At 44.0% G+C, this 23255-nt stretch overlaps 2 long non-coding RNA genes across 2 annotated transcripts in view; one reads left to right on the top strand and one right to left on the bottom strand.

Annotated features, from left to right (window-relative positions):
- Positions 1–23255, bottom strand: part of LOC115097416 — an 88375-nt gene that overhangs the window by 49149 nt on the left and 15971 nt on the right. The window contains exon 2 of the long non-coding RNA XR_003858274.1: positions 13100–13230. This is a non-coding gene — a long non-coding RNA (uncharacterized LOC115097416). The remainder of the gene's footprint in view (positions 1–13099; positions 13231–23255) is intronic.
- Positions 2013–6122, top strand: LOC115097417. Its single transcript, XR_003858275.1, has 3 exons — positions 2013–2098; positions 2276–2366; positions 5977–6122. It is a non-coding gene; the product is annotated as an uncharacterized LOC115097417 (long non-coding RNA).

Genomic DNA, 23255 nt, shown 5'->3' with positions numbered 1-23255 from the left:
TCAGGTGACACAACGCCATTGCCACCAATATTTTCCTGATATTTGTAAGGACGTATCGCCTGCGAACAAACCCCACTTGTCCGGGCTGTACCAAAGCGGGAAGTAAGGGGGCCAAGCGATCAGCCAATATTTTAGCTATAATATTTGGTCCTGATACAAAAGGGAAATGGGTCGATAAGAGGCAGCTTCCATGGGGTCCTTCCCAGGTTTTGGAATCAAGGAGATATGGGCCAGATTCGAGTGCGGGGGGTAAGAGCCTTTCATGATGAGGGCATTGAACGTCTCAGTCAATGGCGTAGCTATTGAGTCAAGGAGAGTTTTGTAAAACTCAGCCATATATCCGTCCGGACCGGGGGCCTTATAACGTTTAGCTGTTCTAATGGTTTGCCGAACTTCATCCTCTGTTATGGGTCTATTTAATCCCTCGACTTGCTCTTTCATCAAGCGAGGCAATGATATTGTAGAGAGGAACCGGTCGCAACCCTCCGAATCTCCATGTCCAGCTTTATAGAGGTCTTTGTAAAAAGATTTAAAAATTTGCAAAATTTGGGCAGAGTCCAAAGTGGGCTGATCTAATCCATTCCTTACCACTGTTATGCAGCGTGAACCTTGATAAGATTTGATGAGATTAGCCATAAGTCTACTTGGCTTATTGCCATATTGAAACAACTTATGCTGATAGTATGCTAAACTTTTTGCACTCGTTGATGAAGAAAGGTGTTGAGGGCACCCTGTATAGACCTGAAATTATCACGATTAACTTGAGAGTTGACACATGAGAGGGTGGCCCGCGCTCGCCAAAGTTGAGCGCCAAGAGACAGGATTTGATGGTCTCTCAGTTTCCGGCACCGAGCCATATAGACAATGATGTCCCCTCGTAAAACTGCTTTAGCAGTGTACCAAAATAGTTTTGGGCCTTCTCTATGTACGTCATTAAAGAGGGAGTATTCCGCCATTTTTCTCGGAGAAAATCCTTAAAGTGGCAATCATCTGACATGAAGTATGGGAACCGCCAAATGGCTTCAGAGGGGCATGTATAAAAGCCTGAGAGAGTCAACCCAACCGGTGCATGGGCTGAGATAATGAGGTCATCTATATGTGCTTCTTGGACCGCAAAGAAATGGTGTCTACTTACTAGAAGATAGTCTAGGCATGCAAATACTTGTGATTTTTTTTTTACCTCAGAAGACTGTACTTTGAATGTTCTTTTTCATGTAAAACCTGAATAATGAATGCATAATTTTAACTGTGTATGTGAAGAGAGCAGGAGGCGGGGGTGGGAGGGTATAAGATTTGCTTAGGGCACCTAATACTCTTGTACCAGAAATGGATTCCAGGTGAAGGAGTGAAGATCCGGAGGGTAGAGAGTGGTAGTATTTAAAGTTTAGGTCGCTGGAAGGAGCTGGGCTTTTTTTTTTGGCAAGCCCAGGACGGAGACTGATTGAAGGGGGGCAGCACAATAATTGTTTGCACAGGGCAGCAAAACAGCTAGCACCGGCCCTGTTTGGGAGTTAGCTTTTCATCTATAGCTTTGTATCTTGCATGATACTTCTTTCTCTGGCCACACACGAGATCAGAAGGGACTCCCTCCCTTTGTTACCCCAGGACTGCCCGGGCACTGTGAAAACTGGCAACAGTCCTGGATCCACTGCCTATGCCCTCTAGGATTAGATAGCTCTGGGATTACGCTGTAAGGCTGTGCCGATTTTTGGCGTGTGTGTGTGTGTGTGTGTGTGTGTGTGTGTGGGAGGGGGGATTCAAACCTTTATATGGTTATCTTAAATAAGCAGAGTTTAAGGTGACTTTGAACAATCAAAGAACCCATAGCTCTGCTGGTTTCACAATCTTTGTGAGGAGGGTGTGATCGCAGAAAGGCATTCCAGGTATTCCATGACATTACACAGGTGATGGGAGCGGCCCAGGTGTGGGCCATGTAAAAGCTTTTCTATGCTTTCTCTTTTGAAGGGAAGAAAGCATTCTAGTGACAGACACCGGAGAAGCACAGTCATCGATGCCAGTGTCTGCAGGGAGTGTCATCCTACCTGTTTTGGGGCGTTACCTCCAGCTCTAGCAGGAAGGGGCATTGTATGCATGCCAGGTCTGCATAGTTTACTTGTTACCTTTGCCATCAAACACAGCCATACCCTCATTCCTCACCACCGGCCCTATCCTGGTTTTTTTCCATTCTGTTTCCTGCCAAAAGAATCAATATCTTGACAGATATTATCTTTGATGTTTTGTAAAATCTTTTTTTTAATTAAATTTTGTCTTGCAGAAATCTCTGCTGCCGAGGCCTGTCTGCAGCCCTTCTTCTCACTCTGTGGGATCTGGGGTTGCTCAGCAGACTCATGAAACAGGATTAGTAGGTGAGATATCGTGCAGGAGTGCTAGAGTTACTTGATGACTCGAGTTTACTGGACAAGTAGCTTTAAGTTCCCTAAGAAAAGCAGGACGACATATCCATGCATGCATGACTAGGCCCAGATTAACCGTGAAAGGAGTCTACTCCGAGGCCCTTAAATCTTTGGCCCTGGCCGGGCTGTGTTAGCTCACTCTGATTAGCTCAGCCTTTGCTAGCTGACATGGAGTCTGGTAACCGTCTGTGATGTACAACAGTATAATGTTCAGGGGGAGACTGTATTAATAAAGTTGTCAGCAAAGGTTATAGATCACCGGAGGGCACCCTGGGCAACAATACGGAAGTTCACTGGTCCTGTTCAGACTCTGTGGTCTGGTGCCTAGTTATACCTAAATAACCAGCACGTAACCATCCATAATGTGACAGTGTTCAAAGTTTCCATTTCCTACCTGCAGAGAGCGAGGCTTGTCAGCTTTCAACTGTGGAAATTCCGAATACTTGCATGCGCGGAGTCATATTTTCAACTAAGGCTTTCCATGATTATTTATTTTAAACTTCTATTACTAGAAAACTGTGCATAAAGTAAGGTACAACCAAATGATCCCAAATATAATAATACCAATCACATTCTAATTCTTAACTGTGTGCGAAGGGGTCAAGCAAGGTGTAAGCTTTGCCTAGTGCAGCTAATACCCTTGCACTGGCCCTGGAATGGCAGTGGTGGATAGAGGGGTGAGATATCAGGTATAAAAGACGAGAGGGGGGGGGGGGGGAAGCTGGTGTTCGGGTGCATGTGGGAATTTGTATGCTCATCTGCCAAAGGAGCGGAATCTCAGCTGGGCAGACTGGATGGACCAGAACGGGCTTTATTTGCCATCATCTGTTTTTTACTATGACACTGATTACTGGTTCATGGGATAAGCAACAGTAATAGGGCAAAATAGATTTAATGAGTTATTAGAATGTTTGTGTTGCCCGATAACAAGTATTTGTGATCATAACAAATTTCACATTCAAATGAGGTAAAATATGACTTACAGCATTATATTATATTTACATGTACTGTTCTAGTGCAGACCAGAAAACCCTACAAAAAATACACTTGGAGCTTATATTATATAACATGTGTTGGGTATGGGCTTGGCTGTCAGAAAGCCAGGAGTAAACTGAATTACAATTACAATACAGTAAACCCCCAAACCAAAACAGCACTAACTGCCAGCACTCAAAATCCTACCTGAGAGTAGACATCACTGCAAATATTAGAGCAGGCCCTAAAACATCAATACACCTATTAGGATAATAGAACAAACCAGGCTGCAAAAGATCCCTACACAGAAACTGCATGCTAGCAGAATACCTCACCTCGGTCACACATACAGAATCCAGAGACCCTAACTAAATACAGAAAAAAGTGACTGTAAATTATAAATAAAAATGTGGTGTTGGAAACCACAACAAGCCAGACTGCATACAATGGAAGAATAACCTTCCCCACCCCCCAGAAATATCACCATTCCTCACAAAACAAACAATAAAAACAAGAACTATAAATCATAACAAAATCATACTAATAAAAATAATAACTATTTCAAAACAGCTGATGAATAGAATAACATCCAATAAAAATAATTGTTAATATTAACATTTTAAAATTTTTATCAAAAAAACAATATTTCAAAACAGCAGACACATAAAATAAAGTCCAATAATTAAAAAAAAAGGTGTGAAAAATATGTCCTGCTCTCAATATTTGAGAACTTATGATTTCCAGTCACCCTGAAATTGTTGTGAATTAGTGGGAGGGAGGATGCATACTTTATCCTCTTTCTCTCTGTCTCTCATATACACATACTCTCTAACATAAACATATTCATTCATTCTCTCACACAAACATACTCACACATGTTCACTCTCATGCACACTTCCTCTCTCTCACACATAAATACAGGCTGTCACACACATAGTCATTGGCTCTCCCACAAAAACACACAGAAACAAACTCTCTCACACTCACTAGTTCTCTCGCACACATAGGTTCTATTATACTCACTGGCTCTCTCCCCCTCCCACATACACAAACACAGGTTCTGTCACACTCGCTGGCTCTCTCTCTCTCTCCCACATACAAATACAGACCTATCACATTTATTAACTTTCTCTCTCTCCTGCCACACAAACACACATGAAGGCTTCTGTCACACTCACTTGCCCTTTCTCCCTCACACACATACACACACACACGCTCTGTCACATTCACTGTCTCTCTTTACCTCCCCCACACACAGAGGCTTTTGTCACACTCACTGACTCTCTCTTCCTCACACAAACACACACACAGGCTCTGTCACATTCACTGTCTCTCTTTTCCTCATACACACACACACAGATTTCTGTCACATTCACTGACTCTTTTCCCTCATACACAAATCCACACACCGAGGCTTCTGTCACACTCACTGCCTCACTTTCCCTTGCACACACACACAGGCTCTATCACACTCACTGGCACTTTCCTTCCTCACGCAAAGGCTGTGTCAAATTCCCTGGCTCTCTCTCCCTCCAACACACATTTAGGCTCCATCACATTCACTGCTCTCTCGCCCTCCCAAACTCGCCCACAAGCTGACAAAGCTGTGTCACATTCACTGTTCTTTCTCCCTCCAACACTTACTCAGGCTCTGTCACAATTAATGGCTCTCTCTCCCTTTTACATACACAGGCTCTGTCACATTCATTGGTTCTCTCACCCTTCCATACATAGGCTATGTCTCACTCACTGGCTCTCCCTTCCACATATAAACAAAGCTCTGTCACATTTACTGGCTCTCTCTCTCCTTCCACACACACACAAACACAGGCTCTGTCACACTCACTGGCTGTCTCTTTCTCCCAAACACACAGGCTCTGTCACATTCTCTGACTGTCTCCCTTCTACACTCATGCACAGGCTCTGTCAAACCCTCTGTCTGTCTCTCTCTCTCTCTCTCCCTCCCTCCCCCCAATACACACACACACATACACTGTGTCGCACACAACTGGCTCTCTCTCCTTCTCACACTCAGTCTCTGTCATACTTACTGGCTCTCTCTCTCCCTTCCACATACAAACACAGGCTCTGTCATATTCATTGCCTCTCCCTCCCTCCAAAAATTCAGACATGCACACAGGCTCTGTTACACTCACTAAGTCTCTCTCTCTCACACACACACACACACACACAGCACTACCAGCCAATCGGAAATTGAATTGAGACCCACAGCATCATATCAAAGGAAACTAAATACTAGTGGACGGCTCTGGCCTGCTGACAGCAATTTTCTAAACTCATAGCATTCTCACTGGTGGCTTGTTGTACTAAGCATGTTTCCCATACACACAAAATGAGAAAGCTCTTTAGTACATCTCACCTTTGTAAAATATGTGGGCTGAGAGTTGAATAATTCTTATGTTGTGTAGAGGATTTGTCATGGCAGAGTTCATGAGTGATAACTACAGTATCAGAATTCTCTGAGCAAACAAGATTTCAGCTTCTTCTAGGGCACTCTGTAGAGAGTATTATTTGTCTATTTGACACACAGAATAGTAACCACTGTCTGATGTCAACTTCCTCCCAGCCTGATTGCAGAGATAGGGCAACAGATGACTTCCTTAGCGTTGGCACATATCCTGCTTCTATCAGAGCTGGAAGTCAGAGGCTGAGCCAGCACATGATGCAGTCTGACGGATGAGTCATGCAGGACAGTGCACTGGAGGTCGGACCAAGAAGGCAAGTAGCCCAGCAATTGCGCAAATCCTATTTTCTGTAAATCTCCTCACCACTGCCCCACACCTCCGCCAATGTCACTTGGGAACTGCCCTGCAGATTAGTCCAGGTTTTCCAGCTGTTGCCCATTGATTTTCCAACATGCTCAACCTTTTTCCACACCTCCCACTAGAAAACTGCCCCATACCTTTTCCCACTATCCTCCTTACACCTCTTCCCTCATACCAGCTCTATCTCACATTTCTATCAGATGGTGCTGAGAGGCAGTCTATGGGGACAGTGGCAGAGATTGGCAGTCAGAGGCTGGGAGGTGACAGAAGTTAGTGGTCTTGACTGAGGATCAGCGTGTGGAAACAAAGGCAGGAAGGTGCCAGGAGTAAGAGGTACAGAGGCCGAGAGGCACTATAGTTGGTTAGTCTTGAGAGTCACTCTGTGGGACAAAGGCCGGGAGGGGGTAGTTTATATGTGTTTCATTTGTGTGTGTAGCATATGGGTATATGTGTTAGCACAGTAGTAAATGTTTTTGTCTGTTAGGTGACTGTGTGTATTGTGGTCTGTGTTCATGTGTATGTGGCACAGTAGAATGTATGTGTATACTATGAGTGTTAGGAGTTTTAAAAGGGATGTTAAGTGAGGACTGGGCCATAGCAGAGAGAGTAAATGAATTCTATGGTTCAGTCTTTACTGAAGAAGATGTAAGGCAGATACCCATGCCAGAAGAAATATTTAAAGGTGATGATTTAGAGGAACTGAAACAAATATCAGTAAATCTGGAAGATGTACTAGGGCAATGTTGCAACCGTCCCTTTCCGATGGCTTCACTCCACCTACCTCTCTTTGGCCTGGATTTATCAAAATGCGGTAAGTGATCGCATGTGATAGCAAAAGGGGTGTGGTTTATGCAAATATTCAGTTTATCACAATTTGTGCTAATTACCTGTGTGAAGAGCTAAGTTAGTGCAAATTGTGATAGGAGCCAGACCTGTTGTATTTCCTGCATTCAACCACTTTGGGGGGGGGGGGAGACAGAGACAGAGAGAGAGAGAGAGAGAGACTGGCCATGATGTCATCTCCCTAGATAGGTATTTGTATCCCTATGGCAGGCCCACCTAGTAACTCGAGGTGAGGTTTAGGTATTAATGTAGGGGGTTAGGGGCCCCTTTGACATTCAATGTTAGACGTACTAACAGAACAGTGCTCTCTTGTGAAGATTTGATGACCCTCGGAGTGAGGAAACTCACTCCAAGATGAGATTTGGGCAATATTCTCTCTACCTAGCTTGGTGATACCCAGGTAGAGAGTCCATCCGAGGCTGCTCGCAGGCTGCCGATTTTGAGCAGCCTTGCGCATGCCGACCCTGGATTTTAAAGGATACGCGCGTATCTATTAAAATCCAGCGTACTCTTGTTTGCGCGAGCGTACGTTTATAAAATCTACCCCTCTGTGTTTGTGTGTCCTGAGCTAAGCCTGAACTGTGGCCCCTCACGGGACACCCCCCCGTGGGCGTGGTCAGCTGCCACAGTGTCCAAGGGTCCATCCAAACCTCACAGTTTATAACAGGCAAATTGTCAAAATTAAGGGCCGTATTTTAAAAGGTTACGCGCATAAGGTACGTGCGTAACCCTTTTAAAAACCCCCTGCGCGCGCCGAGCCTATTTTGCATAGGCTCGGCGACACACGCAAGCCTATGCTTGCGTGTGCCGCGTGTCGGGAGTGACGTGGCGTTTTTGGGGCGTGTCTGGGGGCGTGTTTCTGGCTCGGGGGTGTTTCGGGGGCATGGCGGAGTGCCCCGACACAGCGGCCTGTGTCTGGGCCTGGTGGCCAGAGCGCGTAAGTTGCTACTGCCCAGAGGCAGTAGTAACTTTTAAGATAAAGGTAGGGAGGGGTTTAGATAGGGCCGGGGGGGTGGGTTAGATAGGGGAAGGGAGGGGAAGGTGCGGGGGGGTGAATGGAAAGTTCCCTCCAAGGCCGCTCCGATTTCGGAGCGGCCTCGGAGGGAACGGGCAGCGCGCGCAGGGCTCGGCGCGCATAAGGCGCACAAGGTGCACAAATGTGCACCCCCCTGGCGCGCGCTGACCCGGATTTTATAAGATACGCCCGTATCTTATAAAATCCCGCTTACTTTTGTAAAATCTACCCCAGCATGTAGGAAATCTCCTGGACTAAATGGTACACATCCCAGAGTGCTAAAAAGACCAGTGAGCCTGACCTCAGTGCAAGGAAAAATGGTTGACACTATTCTAAAGAACAAAATTACTGAACATATAGACAGTTTAATGGGACAAAGTCAACATGGATTTAGCCAAGGGAAATCTTGCCTCACCAATCTGCTACATTTTTTTTAAGGCATGGATGAAAATGAGCCAGTTGATATAGTGTATCTGGATTTGACAAAGTATCTCATGAGAGACTCCTGAAGAAATTAAAAAGTCATGGGATAGAAGGAAACTATAGTATGCAAGGTTCCTGTGATGAGTGGTGTGTGAGTGAACCCTTTATGCTATAGCACAGTTGACGTAGCCTTAAAGGCGAACCTATGAAGGGTTAAAGGGGCACATAGAGAAATTAAGGCCACCACGGAAAGATTAAACGATTTCTTTGCTTCGGTGTTTACTGAAGAGGATGTTGGGGATATACCTGTTCCAGAATAGGTTTTCATGGGTAATGATTCAGATGGACTGAACCAAATCACGGTGAATCTAGAAGATGTGGTAACCCTGACTGACAAACTGAAGTGTAGTAAGTCACCTGGACCAGATGGTATACAACCCAGGGTTCTGAAGGAACTCAAAACTGAAATTTCAGATCTATTAATAAAAATTTGTAACTTACCATCAAAATCATCCATTGTACCTGAAGACTGGAGGGTGGCTAATGTAACCCCAATATTTAAAAAGGGCTCCAGGGGCAATCCTGAAAACTACAGACCAGTCAGCCTGACTTCAGTGCCAGGAAAAATAGTGGAAAGTGTTCTAAATATCAAAATCACAGAACATATAGAAAGACATGGTTTAATGGAACAAAGTCAGCATGGCTTTACCCAAGGCAAGTCTTGCCTCACAAATCTGCTTCACTTTTTTGAAGGAGTTAATAAACATGTAGATAAAGGTGAAGCAGTAGATGTAGTGTATTTGGATTTTCAGAAGGCATTTGACAAAGTTCCTCATGAGAGGCTTCTAGGAAAAGTAAAATGTAATGGGATAGGTGGTGATGTCCTTTCATGGATTACAAACTGGCTAAAAGACAGGAAACAGAGAGTAGGATTAAATGGACAATTTTCTCAATGGAGGGGAGTGGGCAGTGGAGTGCCTCAGGGATCTGTATTGGGACCTGTGCTTTTCAATATATTTATAAATGATCTGGAAAGGAATACGACGAGTGAGGTAATCAAATTTGTAGATGATACAAAATTATTCAGAGTTGTTAAATCACAAGCGGATTGTGATAAATTGCAGGAAGACCTTGTGAGACTGGAAAATTGGGCATCCAAGTAGCAGATGAAATTTAATGTGAATAAGTGCAAGGAGATGCATATAGGGAAAAATAACCCATGCTACAGTTACATAATGTTAGGTTCCATATTAGGAGCTATCACCCAAGAAAGAGATCTAGGCGTCATAGTGGATAACACATTGAAATCGTTGGTTCAGTGTGCTGCGGCAGTCAAAAAAGCAAACAGAATGTTGGGAATTATTAGAAAGGGAATGGTGAATAAAACGGAAAATGTCATAATGCCTCAGTATCGCTCCATGGTGAGACCGCACCTTGAATACTGTGTACAAATTTGGTCGCCGCATCTAAAAAAAGATATAGTTCCGATGGAGAAGGTACAGAGAAGGGCGACCAAAATGACAAATGGGATGGAACAGCTCCCCTATGAGGAAAGACTAAAGAGATTAGGACTGTTCAGCTTGAAGAAAAGACGGCTGAGGGGGGATATGATAGAGGTGTTTAAAATCATGAGAGGTCTAGAACGGGTAAATGTGAATCGGTTATTTACTCTTTCGGTTAATAGAAGGACTAGGAGGCACTCAATGAAGTTAGCATGTGGCACATTTAAAACTAATTGAAGAAAGTTCTTTTTCACTTAATGCACAATTAAACTCTGGAATTTGTTGCAGGTTGAGCTCTTGGGTTCTGGCTTACGGCAGGACTTAGGTGGATCCCAAGGGTGCTTTAAAGAGCAAGAGTTCAAGGGCATGCTAGGGTCAGGACAGGCAGCAGGCTGGAGATACCAGAACAGGCCAAGGGTTGGGGCAGGTGGCAGTCAAACTTGGTCAGATCCAAGCAAGTGATCAGGTCCTGGCAGCAGACAATCATGGTCAGGTCCAAAAAGAGAGGTCAGGTCCAGATGGCAGGCAATAGTGGTCAAGTCCAAAGCAAGGAGGTCAGTATCAGGAAGTCAGGCCAAGGATGGATGAAGAAACACAAGAGACACTGGACAAGACAGCTAGTCAAGGCAAGGCTGGACAAGACAGGCAGGGCAGGATGAGGCTGGATAAGACAGGTTGGGCAAGGCTGGACAACAGGAATGCAGGAACAAGGAATACAGGAGCAAACAAGAGCAAGGAACACAGGAACAATCAGGAATGCAGGAGCAACACACACTGCTCTAGGCAGGAGACACGTTGCTGACAGAAGGTAATATCATAATATCATAATCATCAAGTACAATAGACAATTTTAATGATAAGTTACAAATTACTAGTAATAGATCTAAAATTTCATTTTTGAGTTTTTTCAGGTTTACCATTTGGTCCGGGCAATTTTCTACTCTTTATTTTGTCAATCTGCTCTATTACATCTTCCAGCTTCACGGTGATTTGTTTTAGTTCTTCTGAATCATCCCTATTGAATACTATTTGGTAGGGTGTCTCCCCAACATCCTCTTCAGTAAACACCGAAATGATGGCCTTACCTTTCCTAAGTGCACTTTAATCCCTCGATCATCTAATAGTCCAACCGACTCTCACTGGCTTCCTGCTTCAGATATATTTTATTATTTTGATTTTGCCTATAAGGCCAATTTCTTTTCAAATTCTCTTTTAGTCCACCTTATCAATGTTTTACATCTAACTTACCGATGCTTATGCTTTTTCCTGTATTCTACAGATGTGTCCTTTTTCTAATTTTTGAAGAAGGTTATTTTGGCTAAAATAGCCTCTTTCACCTCACCTTTTAACCCTTGTTGGCTTTCCTTCCACTTTTTTAAATGTGTGGAATACATCTGGACTGAGCGTCCAAAATGGTATTTTTAAATAGTGACCACAACTGATGTAATCTTTGTAGTTTCACTTTTCAGTTTGTTTCTAATTATTGTTTTCATTTTATCAAAGTTTTTCTCATTTGCATATAGATCACCTGTGAAACCCAGAGAATGGCTCAATACTCTCAAAGAACACATAAAGATATTAAACAGTATGGGGCGGATTTTAAAAGGCGCGCGAATAGCCTACTTTTGTTTGTGCTCCAGGCGCAAACAAAAGTACGCTGGATTTTAGTAGATACGTGCGGAGCCGCGCGTATCTGCTAAAAACCTGGATCGGCGCACGCAAGGCTATGGATTTTGTATAGCCGGCGCGCGCCGAGCCGCACAGCCTACCCCCGTTCCCTCCAAGGCCGCTCCGAAATCAGAGCGGCCTCGGAGGGAACTTTCCTTTGCCCTCCCCTCACCTTCCCCTCCCTTCCCCTACCTAACCCACCCGCCCGGCCCTGTCTAAACCCCCCCCTTACCTTTGTCGGGGGATTTACGCCTCCCGGAGGGAGGCGTAAATCCTCGCGCGCCAGCGGGCCTCCTGCGCGCCGGGCCGCGACCTGGGGGCGGGTACGGAGGGTGCGGCCACGCCCCCGGACCGCCCCGGGCCGTAGCCACGCCCCCGTACCCGCCCCCAAAACGCTGCCGACACGCCCCCGAAACGCCGCGACGACCGGGCCCGCCCCTGACACGCCCCCCTCGGAGAACCCCGGGACTTACGCGAGTCCCGGGGCTCTGTGCGCGCCGGGAGGCCTATGTAAAATAGGCTTCCCGGCGCGCAGGGCCCTGCTCGCGTAAATCCGCCCGGTTTTGGGCGGATTTACGCGAGCAGGGCTCTGAAAATCCGCCCCAATGGGAAATGGAAGGAATCCTGATGTACCCCACAATTTATCTGGAAGGATTTTGACTTCTGCTCAACTACTGATGTAGAAAATCAATATAACCCAAAGGTGCAGCTGAAAAACAGAATACTTCAAATTGTGAAAATTTCAGCTGAAAAAGAACTCATAAATGGATCTATCTAGCAACCGTCATAAAGTAGCCTCAAAGGATGTGTGGCTTATTGATAAAGCCTGAAGTAATATAGGCTTTATCAATAAGCCACACATCCTTTGAGGCTACTTTATGACGGTTGCTAGATAGATCCATTTATGAGTTCTTTTTCAGCTGAAATTTTCACAATTTCAACTACTGATGTATGCATTGCTTCCTCCATTGACTTTAATGGAAAAAATTGAAACAACATAACAATTGCTGTAAAGATATGAAACAAATAAATGATGAGCACTCAGTTCTGGCAAATGCAGATAAAAGTCAACTCTTTGGGACAAGCACTCTCTAGCACCTATGCTCATTAGTTGAACTTGTCAGCAGACAGGAATGCTGCTTCCTGGCCCCATCAAGATCACACTTCATTTTTAATCATAAGTGCAAAATGAGTCATTCCAGTTTTAGACGCTTACACAGAATTTTTACCCAGGGTGGGTGAGTTTCTCCTGATTATTGGGTCAGTTCATGGTTTTACTGATCATATCTCTCACAGATTAAGGCCATCATTTGGTCAGGAAAACTCTGAGATGAGTGGAGTGGAGCAAAACAATCCTGTATACAATGACAGTCTTAAGCAGTAAAAGACAGTGCGAGAAGTCAGCTAATTCATTTAATATAAAAGGAATTTCTAGTCTATTGTGAAAATGTAACAAAGAAATAAAATAATTACCTGTTGCCTGGCAAGGCAGTGCAGTTTCTTTTGCTCCTGGCCAGCTGATAGGTATGTTATGAGGAAAGAGGGTTACTGAAGCCACATGGAAGGGGAAAGGCACCATTTTGTGGGCAAGCAAGGCAAATGGACTATGAGAAGAAAAAAAAAAGTACACCTTTTTCAGTTTAGCACACTTGTTTTTACTTCTGATTTATTTCCTTGTCAGCTTATTGCATCCCACGGGAACTATAGTTCTTAATGCCCACACTAAAATGTAACTCCAATTTCAGTGTGGCTTTTATTACATTGGACTCATTGAATGCTCTTCCTTGAGCCAATGCTGTAGCCACCCAATAAAAAAATATAATCAGATTTGTCTGACAGGTATTTTGCCTGGTGAATCCATGCTGCCTTGGATTGTAGATAGTTCACTATCCTTTTATTCAGCAGAGTCTCCATTAGTTTTCCCAACCACCTAGCAGAGACTAACCACCCTGTAGTTTTCAGCCTCCTTTCTGCTACCACCCTTGTGAAGCAGGAACATAACCACTCTACTCCAGTCATGCGGCACCACTCCAATTTCCAGGGATCTATTGATCTTTCAGCAGACCTACCAATATTACTCCTAGGGTATTGTTTTGCCTCATAATTTTTTCCTTTGGAGGAATGCCAGGAGTTTGAAACACTGACCTGTGTCGGGCACGAAAGGCATTTGGAATAAAACGCATTTGGACAGAAGCTTGTTTGAACAGTGGAGTTTTTCAAATTTTTAAAAGCATGGAGTGAGCCAACCTCCTGTGACAGTGGGACCCCCTTCTGTTAAAAAACCTTGTAGCTTAGTACATCTAGATCTAAGTTTGTAGTTGAGGCAATGGAAGGTAAGGTGACTTACCCAAGGTCACAAGGAGTAGTAGTGGGATTTGAATCCTGGCTTCCCTTGTTATAGCCTGCTGCTTTAACTACTAGCTACTCCTCCACTCTTTTCCTCCTGCTCCCTCGAGCTTCCAGCTCACTCTGAATTGGCTTCTATTGGGCTACAACACCATTAGTCTTCATTCACAACTATCTTGGACTTTTCCCATATTTTTATAATCTTATACCTTCCTCAACCATTGCAGTTCTTGTCTAGGGGCTGTTGACCATGTTCTATCTTTACTAATACTTGGATATTCTTTTGTAAATGATTACTCAAAACTGAACTCTTTACTCCAAATGTGGTCTTGCAAACATCTTATTCAGTAGTAGGATGATAGGATGACATTTTCATTCTTTGCCTCAACCTTTTGAGTACATGCCAACACGTTCCCATCTTTGGCTGCTGCTACCTTCCTTTGCTCATTCATTCCCAGTTTATTAATTAAGATCTCCAGGGTTTTCTCTGGTTAATGTGAGAAAGTTACTGCCTTATTCAAAGTATATTGCATGCTCTTGTTCTTGTGCCCAAGTGTATTACCTTATACTTATCCATATTAAACCTTATCTACCAGTTGGCTGTCCATTCCCATAAAATATCTGAGTTAATGCTAGTTCATTGTATTCAGGTCTTTAAAATAAAATAAAAAAATACCAAAAGTATATGATCATAGGAGGGGCAATTTCTAAAATTTGCAGGCAGGTTCATTGCCCACAGATACTTTTTCCCCATGGATTTTGCACAAGTTCTCAAAGGGAAAAGTGCCTGCCAAGATGTGCATCTACTTTTTCTGTGGATACTTTTTCCAGTCAAAACAACATGCATACGGGCGGATTTTAAAAGCCCTGCTCGCGTAAATCCGCCCGGATTTACACGAGCAGGGCCTTGCGCGCCGGTGCGCCTATTTTCCATAGGCCGCCGGCGCGCGCAGAGCCCCGGGACGCGCGTCGGGGGGTGGGACCCGATGATGCGGCGTTTCGGGGCGGGGCGTGGTGTTTCGGGGGCGGGACCGGGGGGCGTGGCGCCGGACCGGGGGCGTGGTCCAGGCCTTCGGACCAGCCCCTGGGTCGGAGCACGGCGCGCCAGCAGTCCGCTGGCGCGCGTAGATTTACGTCTGCTTCTCGCAGGCATAAATCTACGGACAAAGGTAAGGGGGGGTTTAGATAGGGCCGGGGGGTGGGTTAGGTAGAGGAAGGGAGGGGAAGGTGAGGGGAGGGCGAAAGAGAGTTCCCTCCGAGGCCGCTCCGATTTCAGAGCGGCCTCGGAGGGAACGGAGACAGGCTGCGCGGCTCGGCGCGCACCGGCTGCCCAAAATCGGCAGCCTTGCGCGCGCCGATCCAGGATTTTAGAAGATACGCGCGGCTACGCGCGTATCTTATAAAATCCAGCGTACTTTTGTTTGCGCCTGGTGTGCAAACAAAAGTACGCGAACGCGCTTTTTTAAAAAATCTACCCCTTGAAGTTTTACTTTCAGCAAATTTACAGTGTCAAAACTGTAAGGGAAATATATATTAGTTGTATTTTGGTGTGGATGGGAGTTTCTGTCACTGATTTTAAGTAGGTTCCAAACAGGAAAGGGTTTTTTTTTAATCCTTCTGCTTTAGCAAAGGCTATAATGTTTTGTCCTCTACAGGGTTGAGTGGCAGGGCTTTAACCTTTCCTGTTGTACATGTAACCCCTGTTCCAATGGCAACTAGAAAATAGGGACACATTCAGGATTGGTGGTATAAGTAGACACCCCATGGTCTCATGAGTTCCTTCCTGATGAGGGGCAAAGTTACAGTTTTTCAAGGCCCTTGGACTTTTGGGGAGGTCTTCTGATATCTTTCAGTAAAAATAACACACTGCCACATAGCTTGCTCTTGTCCAAAAAATAAAAACGTATAGGTATGTTGATGCAGATGAATAAAATCAGGAGAGCACAGCACACTGAAGAATAATGCAATCCATTCAGCAAAAACAAAAGACAGTATAACAGTCCGGAAAGTTACAGTCACTGCACAGTCTTCACACATTAGGGGTTGTTTTCCTCTGCTATCCACTAGCTCTGATGTATTTTTTGAAGAGGGGATGTTCCCTGGGCTCGCTTCTTATTGGTACCTGCTTTCTGGTGTGCAGGTGTCTGTGGTCCAGCAACCTTGCTAGAAACACTCTCCTGAACAGATGAGTTTATGCTGATTCTTTCTAAGCAGCAATTCTGAAAGCAGATAGTCAAATCTAGCAGTCTTTACTCTGACCCTAACCAGAAATCAACTCTGCAAACCTTAAGGCAAACCTTTAGTGAAATGCAACGAGTATGGGATTTACTGCCATTTCTCTATTCTTCATGTCTTATGTGGTTCTCTCAAGAAAATCTTCCACATCCTGGATGACCTGAGGGCTCCGAACTTGAACCTCAGACACCTTCCTAGTATAGAACGTAAGCTAAAGTGGGCTCATTTGTTAAATACACTTTACACTCCCCAGGACCTTCCCCTGGGAAGTGTAAAGGAACACTATGCACACCTAATCGCTCTGACTTCATATATTTGGCACCTGTGAACACTGACACACATAGTAAGGAACACTTCGATGGCACTCTTACATACAGATTTTCAGTCGCTTATAGCTCATACCCTACTCTAGGAGGATAAGAAGTGAGGAGGGGAACAGGTGATGTAGGAGATGTCGACTTGTACTGCACAAGAAAAGCTTTACTTCCTTCCCAATCAGTATGCAAACTGAATTTGGTCGCCCTAGATTCATACAGGCCTGCCATCTATCTCTACCCTGGTATGGCTGTTGTAAGCAGAACTATGCTACTGCTTTCTGTTTGCTAAAGGGCATAGCTTAATGCATGAATTGTTTAATTCAAACTGATGGTTTATTGCTACCCACTGATATCTGGTTTATGTATGTCTGGTTTAGAATGGTAAAACCAAAGTAAATTTAGCCTCTTGCATACCACTAATAGCAATGTGTTTGTGAGAAGAAGATCACCTTACAAGGGCTTTATTCTCCCAAAGGGCAGAAAGTCATGTTATTGTACTCTACAGACTTTAGGTCACATAAATATTGAATGCCATATGTAATATCAGAGTTACGCAACTCTTAGAATGAACCTCAGCACTACAAGCTATATCAGTTTCCTATCAATCCTGAAGCCACTTCTTCTCGGTGGTAAACAGTGCCACATGAGTTATTTATTTATTTACAGTATTTGTTACATACCCTTCCAAAAATAGTCTAGTGCAGGATACAATAAAATATGCATAATTAAAATAAAAGCAAGTTTTCTTACCATAAGCGGTGTGGGATGCGCAGTGGTTCCTGTGTGAACGATCATTCCAGAAGGCTCCTTAGTTCTTATCAAAGCAAAAAAAAGGACATCCCAGCTGCATAGAGAAAGCTTTCCAAGGAGGAGGGAGGGAACGCATGGCTAATTCATCCTGCTATCTATAGAAAACACCGCTTATGGTAAGCAACTTGCTTTTTTCCATCGATAAGCAGGCTGAATTAGTCATGCATCTTGGGAAGCTCCATGCTGAGGGTTAACACAAATTACAGGCTATTTGCAAAGTCAGTGTTTTCTTTTCAGTCGCTCTCCGGTGAGCCATCCTTGGTCACCAATTTATCTAGGCAGTAATGAGAAGTGAAGGTGTGAACAGAAGACCAGGTAGCTGCTTTACAGATTTCTTCTATTGGTACATTGTGCAAGTGTACTAGTTCAGTTGCTGTTGCACATACTTGATGTTCTCGTAAGGGTTGTTGCAATGGAATGGACTGGTACGCATAGCAATACTGTATGCAAGAGGTTATCCAATTAGAAAGAGTTCACTTTACAACTGAAGTTTCCAATCTTTTGGGATTGTATGATATGAAGAGCTGAGAAGATAGTCTATGATCTTGTGTCCTGCGCTTGTAATAGACTAATGCCCGCTTGCAGACCAAGGTCGGTCTTGGTCATGTGTGTGTGGTTTAGGAAAAAAAGTGAGGTTGGTGACAGATTGGTTTAAGTAGAATGCTGATACTATCTTTGGCAAAAATCCTAAAGAATTGCAGATATGGAGGGTATGATATAAATAAATGCTTGCAATTCACTTGCAGAAGTAATAGCTACTAGAAAGATTAGTTTCCAAGTTAGATATTTGAGTTTGGTTGGCTCTAGAGGTCTGAAGGGCAGTTTCATTAATGTGGTGAGAATTATGATCAGGTCCCAAAGTACTGGGGTTTTTTGGATAGTAGGATGAAGGATTGGAGGATAAAGTTGAATCAGGCCCTTCATGAACCGAGAGATAAGGGAGTGTATTGATATCGGGTTTTCATCCTGTTGGTGATGATAAGCTGCTATTAGGCTTAGATGCACTCGAATGGACGAGGTGGGCAGACCTCTTATGGAGAAGATGTAGGTATTCTAATAACTGACTAAGTTGACAGGTGAAAGGGGCAACAGAACAACCTTTGCATCAGGTGGAATAATGAATCCACTTGAAGGCATTGTTTTGGCATGTCCTGCAGACACTAAAATGTCTTCAGTGTTGGTGGATAAATGTAAATTGGCTATCATCAAGCATTCAAAACCCATGCCGTGAAGGCTGAAGAAGGTGAAGGAGCGATTCAGTAATGTTGGGCTGTTCCTTAGTTTTTGTGGGAAGCGTTCTGACATTTGTACAAGATGTGCATACTATGGTTGTCTTGACCACACTGGGGCTACTAATGGTTAGCCTGGCTTGGTCTTGCATGCATTTTTGTATTGTTTTGGCTATGAGTGGAATCGGAGGGAAGGCATAAAGGAGTCCCAAGATCAAGAGATTAGGAAGGTGTCCAGAGCTTTCCTGTATAGGCTGGGATGAATGGAGCAAAAGGTGGTCACTTTCTTGTTCTCCTGCATGGCAAAGAGGTCTATCCAGGGTTGTCCCCATTGTTGGAAAAGGATATTTGCTACATCTTGTGACAGGGCCCACTCATGTGGTTGAAAAATCCTGCTAAGTCTTTCTACTTCTGTATTTGCGATTCCTGGCAGGTAGACTGCCTGTAGAGTCACTCGGTTGGCTTTGGTCTTTTCCCAGATATTTAGATTCTCCTTGCAGAGAGTCCAGGACCTGTTCCTCTCTGCTTGTTTATGTCAAACATTGCGACTTGGTTGTCAATATGAATCATTATACTCTTCTTTTGGAGCATGTGCTGGAAGACTTCCAGAACATGTCAAATTGCTCTAGTACATTTATTTGATATAATGATTCTTGGGGGGACTCCAAGTGGAGGCATCTGTGGTGAGTATAATTTGCTGAGATTGTAGTTGGAGCGGAGCTCCCACTTCCAGCACTCCTTGAGTAAGCCACCATTTGACGTCTAGTTTCATGAAGTTGGTAATTGCTATTTTGGATGCTAAGGGTTACAGGAATTGATTCCATTGTGTTTGTAAACCCCACTGTAGATGTTGCATATGTAGTCTGGTTAAAGGTACTATGTATTCAAGAAGCATCAATATGTGACATGCTGACATATAAGCATGTTGCAGGATGTGGTTTGCTAAGATTCAAATCTTGATTGCTCTGTCCTCTGGAAGGAAAGCTATGGACGGTAGGGAGTCTATTTAGGCCCCTATGAATTAGATTGATTGGATTGGAAGCAAATTTGACTTTTCGTAATTGACAATGAAGCCTAGAGCCTCTAGTCAAAGTATGATGGACTCTGTATGGGACCACAAAGTTGCTTTCGAAAGGGCCATTATGAGCCAGTCATCGAGTTAAAGAAAAATTCTTATCCCAGAATGGCGTAAATGGGCTACTGCCACAGCTAGGCACTTCATGAAGACTCTTGGGGCTGATGACAGGCCAAAAGGGAGTAACTTGTACTGATAGTGTTTCTCTCCCACTGTGAAGCAGAGGTAATGCCAAGAGAATGGATGGTTAGGGATATGTGCATATGCATCCTTGAGGTCCAGGAAGAACATCCAGTCTTGTGGTTGGATAAATGGCAAGATGGTTCCCAGATATGTCATTTTGAATTTCTCTTGGTGTAGGTGTTTGTTGAGAACTCTGAGATCCAGAATGAGAGAGAGACCTCCTGATTTCTTGGTGATAAGGAAGTATTTGGAGTAATAGTCCTAATTGTATTGTGAGTGGGCTAACTCCCAGATAGTGTTCTTTTGTAGAAGTTATTGCCCTTCCTTTTGCAAAAGGGGGATTTGAGAATAGTCTGATGGGAGTGATGCCAGATGAGGTGTCTGAGGCTGGCTGTTGAAGTTCAAGTGGTAACCCTTTTGTACTATGGACAGGACCCATTTGTCTGTTGTTATTATGAACCAGTGGTTTTTGAAGTGTTGGATTCTTCCCCCAACTGGTGTGCATTGCTGTGGCAATAATATTTTTAAAAACACTATTGTGACTTTGAACCTGGTTGCGGCAACTGTTTTTGCTGGCATCTATCTCTTTCTCGATCACAGGATTGCGTGGTTGATTGCTAAGGGTGTGGTGACTGGTATTGGGTTTGTCGGTAGCCCTGGTATGGCCGGTATGACCTTTTGGGGAAGAAGAGTTTCTTGTATTGTGAATAGAAACATCATGTCCTGGTTGATTGGTCACTACCAGAGGCAGGGATTGCACAACAATAATCTGTTCTTTCAACTGAGTTACTGTTTGTTTCAGCTTTTCTCTGACGAGATTGTTGCCTAAACAGGGAAGATCTGATAGCTTGTAGTGAACATCCTCTCTGATGCTGCTAGCCCAAAGTCATGCCATACACTGTGCAGCAATGGAGGATTCTGAGTCGAAGCTTTCATACACCGATCTTAGAAGATGTCGGAGACCTTCCTCAATGTTGTGCAGAGGTTGTGCAGAGGTTGGCTAGCCATCTTCTGATCTTATATATGGCTTCAAGGATTGCAAAGTTTTGTACAAATATTGAACGATATAAAATTGTGTGATATGCGCATGGTGAGCATGGAACTTTGGAATACCTTCTTACCGAAGTCATCCAACAATTTGTGGTCTTTTCCAGGGAGAGAGTTAGAGTGGAGTTGTAATTATTTTGCATTTTTCATGGTTTGATTCTACAACTACCGAATTATGGGGAAGTTGTACAATCCCATATCCTGGTGTTTTTTGCAGTCTAAGTTAAGATCCAGTTTACAGGCAATGGTAGCTCTGAAAGAGGGAGATTCCCATGCTTTCATTAGTACTAAGTCAGGTGGGAGAGCAGTGGCTTCTGAAGGGAGTTCTAGAATCTTTAGAATCTCCATGACTTCTAATAGAGGATCTGGTTCTTTCCTTATGTCTACATTTAAGGTAGTGCCTACTTTTTCAACAAAACATGAGTAGGTTAGATCATCTAGAGGGTCTGTGGGTAGGCCCATGGAGCTGGCTGGGGACTCCCCTGGAGATGATCTTACTGGGCTTTCTGATCTTGGGGAATGTGTTGAAGGTTTCCTTGAAGGGATGAGAGGGTTCTTCCTCATTGCCCTCTGATGATTCTGATGCAATAAGCAGTGGTGCCCTTGGCATAACCGGATGGATGAGATATACTGGTTGAAAATTTGGTGGTTGAGCTTGTGGGAATAGTGATGAGAAGAAATTTCATACAATGTCAGTGATTGCTTCACTGCATGTTGGGAGCTACAGTGGAGAGAATTAGGTGGATTCTTCATTGACTGTATTACCTTTTCTTACTGCACTGCTGTAATAGGTGGTATGGGTAAGATGGAGCATATTGGCTGAGGCATCTGGAGTTGTAGTATCTGCTACCATAGGCTCCCTGATGGTACCTGAATTGCCATTTCATATGAGGATTAGATATACCTTGGTAACCTTGTAGAAGGGATTGCCGCAACCAGTATATCATGTGGAATTTGGCATTCTAGATCATTCCCAGGGGATGTTAGGTCTAGGTACTCTAGATGGCTTCCATCATTTGAAGATCCCAAGGCATGTGGAGAAAAATCTTTCAAGAGATGGTATAGGTTGTTTATCCTTTTTAGCAGTTTTGAGAGCCTTGAAAGATGCATATGTTGCTTCTTCTTTGTGATGCTGTTTTCTCTTTTTTGGTGGAAAAGGATCTCCATCTGGCTTAAGTGCCTTCTTTTTAGGCATCTGCATTGTGGGAAGTGCAGTTTTTGGTGCCGATTGTGTCATAAGCATTGGTTTCGATTTTGATCCCTGAGGCACCGTTTTGGAGTGCTCTTGCTCTGTCTTTGACTGCTGGTGCATCGTTTTCGATGTATTATGTGCTGTCTTCGGTGCTCTGTGTGCCTTGTGCACAGTTGTTGACATCTTGTGCATTGTCTTCGACACTTCTTGCACTGTTTTTGGTTCATGGTGTATTGTTCATGACACATGCAGTAACAGCTTGTGTGTGAAATGCATCAGTTTTGATGTATGCTGGTCATTTTCAGTGGAGGATGTGCCGGGGGTACATGCATTGTAGTGGAGTCATATGCTCAGTGGGGACTTTTGACTTGTGAGTCGTTGACTCTTTTGGCGTCCCGATTGCCTCGGCTTCATTCTAGCCTCTCCAGCAAAGACTGGCTTGTGCTTCTGAGAGTGGGAGTGCTGTAACTGACCTAGGGAAGATTTAGTTAGTCTACCTTGATTTTCCTGGTCATCCGAAGAGTTTGTGGAGGCTGACAAGCATTCCAATGTTGGAGCATCCTCTACTCTTAGTCTTGCTATGTTTTCAGCTCTCTGCCGCTGAACCCTTGGTGACATCTGTCCACAGTCACGGCAGTTCGCCTGATCGAGGTCTGGGCCCAGGCAGAGGAAACAGTAGATGTGGCCATTTGTGATAGACATGATATGGCCACAGCTATAATATTTGAACCCAGAAGATTTCTTCTGAGCCATGATGAGCACTGAAAAGTGCTGTTTGGGGTTCGCGTAAGCAAATTTTAATTTTCTGAGAACAGGAATTGATGAAAAACAGATTCCACCGTCCATGCTCTGCACAAACAAAAAAGAACTGAGGAGCCTTCTGGTACAATCATTTACATGGGAAATGCCGCGCATACCCAGTAGGGCTAAAGCTCTAAAGTTAAGAGACAGCTCTGCTTGGTGCCACTTGATGACATCACCCTTAAAGCATGGCTAATTCAGCCTACTTATTGATGGAAAAAACACACGATAAAATAGAAACTAGCAATACTAACAAGACTGCTTGAAGGATATATCTCAGAGACAACTGTCTGGACATATCTGATAAAGTCTTTAAAGGCCCTCGGCAAAGATATTAAACAGAAGTTAAATAACAGAAAAAAAAAGCATCATTAAATAAGTGGATTTTCAAAAG

The sequence above is a fragment of the Rhinatrema bivittatum genome, chromosome 8 (assembly GCF_901001135.1).
Source record: "Rhinatrema bivittatum chromosome 8, aRhiBiv1.1, whole genome shotgun sequence".
NCBI lineage: Eukaryota > Metazoa > Chordata > Amphibia > Gymnophiona > Rhinatrematidae > Rhinatrema > Rhinatrema bivittatum.
Note: the sequence above shows the minus strand (reverse complement) of the source record. Positions and strands in the feature narration are given on the sequence as shown.